The following is a 1835-nucleotide window of genomic DNA, read 5'->3' as shown; positions in this document are numbered from 1 at the left end:
GTTTCACCTACCTGTGGTCACTGCCACTGAGCCGCCCACCCACCTGCACACTGTGGGCCTCAGCGCCAGTAACAAACCTTTATGCGATAAGGGAAACATTCTCCAAGCATGTCCAATATGATAACCCACAGAGCACTCAGAATGTGGCTGGTGTAACCAAGGGATGAAATATTCAATGTCGCCTTATTATGATTAAAGTTTAATTAAAGTTCATTTTCTTTTTTTTAAAAGATTCATTTATTTATTTGAAAGTCAGAGTTACACAGAGAGAGGAGAGGGAGAGAGAGAGCGAGAGAGAGAGAGAGGTCTTCCATCTGATGGTTCACTCCCCAGATGGCCGCAACAGCTGGAGCTGTGCCGATCCGAAGCCAGGAGCCAGGAGCTTCTTCCAGGTCTCCCAAGCGGGTACAGGGGCTCAGGGACTTGGGCCGTTTTCCACTGCATTAAAGTTCATTTTCAATAGCTGCGCTTGCCCAGCAATAAACCACATTGGACAGCACTAGATTTCCATTAAATGCATATTGATGATTAATTGAAGCAGTTATCAGGCACCTGCAGTTATAAAACTCAAATCAGTCAACTCTTCATTAACTATTACTTAAAGGAAAGACCATCACAATGACAAAAAAGTACCTAAAAACCAGAGACATTTCTTCCTAAAATAAGCACCGACTGCATGCGAGAACAATCTGCACTTAAACAAAATCCCCCAAACTATTAAATCCTTGTGCGTGGTGCCGTTACCTCCAGGAACTCATAAAAGGAAATGTCCTTAATTAAAAAGAGTGATTTTTTTGGGGTGGCTCTAGGGACGCGTAAATGTCTGGGATATAAATAAGCCACGTTTGTGGCTGGATCCGAAGGCATGGCCTTGGCTCACTGGCCCATCCCCAGCACCGCCAAGGTTACACCGACGGTTGATTAGGGGAAAACCCAGTCCTTTACTGGAAAACCTTAAGAAAAGGGCTGCTCTGCCCTGGCGCTTTGGCTGATAGCCGTGTCCCCATGCTGTTTCTGTGATTAATTTCCCCTGACATAGCTGTGGGGGTAAAAGCCCACGTGGAAAGCAGCAGGCAGGCGGAACGGGAGGCCCCCACTGGCAGCACGAACCGGAGGAAGACAGCAGGCACTCTTCCAAGGGGAACACTTAGCCTGGACTTCGGGCTCCACAGCACAAGGGGAGCTGAGTGACACCAAATAGGAGCTGATGTTGAGTCCGGTGACAAAAACCAGATGGTTCAGTGGAGAATGCCGTTCCAGCTTCCCGCCACTCTCCTTGCTTCGGCAGGATTTGAACCCACCCACCCCTCGCCCCTGCAAAAAGAGACATCCAGATGTTAAAGGTATAGAGCTTGCATTTGCTGTCTCTGATTTCTATGTGAGTAACCACATAGTTAGGGCTGCAAATGCATTCAGAACCAGGAAGAGTGAAGTCACACGAACCACAAGGGGCAGCCTGCAATCAGGGGTGATGCTGGTCCTACCCACACAGCGGCCAGCACTCCTGCGAGGCAAGTTTCCAGATCACCTCAAGAGAAGCAATGGGCCCCTCACCAAATGTCCCTCAGCTGGGCACTCCTTAAATGGCTAAAGGACTCAGTAGTGTCCTGCTTGCTTTTGCTTAAATAAATAGATAATACTCTCCTCCTCTGTCTCTACCATCTGTCTTTCCATAAATAAAAGAGAGCTAAAAAAAATTTTTTTTTAAGGAGCTGGAGTTGTGGCACAGCAGACTAAGCTGCTGCTTGTAACACCTGCATACTGTGTGGGCTCAGGTTCGAGTCCTGCCATCTCCACTTCCTATCCAGCTCCCTGCTGGTTCTCCTGAGAAAGCA

At 48.0% G+C, this 1835-nt stretch overlaps 1 long non-coding RNA gene across 1 annotated transcript; it reads right to left on the bottom strand.

Moving 5' to 3' along the window:
• Positions 1-213: 213 nt before the first annotated feature.
• LOC149128678 (uncharacterized) lies at positions 214-1314 on the bottom strand. The gene is made up of 2 exons (XR_016223120.1): positions 1111-1314; positions 214-552 (listed from the first exon to the last, which is right to left on the bottom strand). It is a non-coding gene; the product is annotated as an uncharacterized LOC149128678 (long non-coding RNA).
• Positions 1315-1835: the final 521 nt, after the last annotated feature.

Source organism: Oryctolagus cuniculus, chromosome 1 (assembly GCF_051225735.1).
Source record: "Oryctolagus cuniculus isolate XC-2025 breed Fujian yellow rabbit chromosome 1, ASM5122573v1, whole genome shotgun sequence".
Taxonomy (NCBI): domain Eukaryota; kingdom Metazoa; phylum Chordata; class Mammalia; order Lagomorpha; family Leporidae; genus Oryctolagus; species Oryctolagus cuniculus.
The sequence above is the reverse complement of the archived record's forward strand: the minus strand, read 5'-3'. Positions and strand labels throughout refer to the sequence as shown.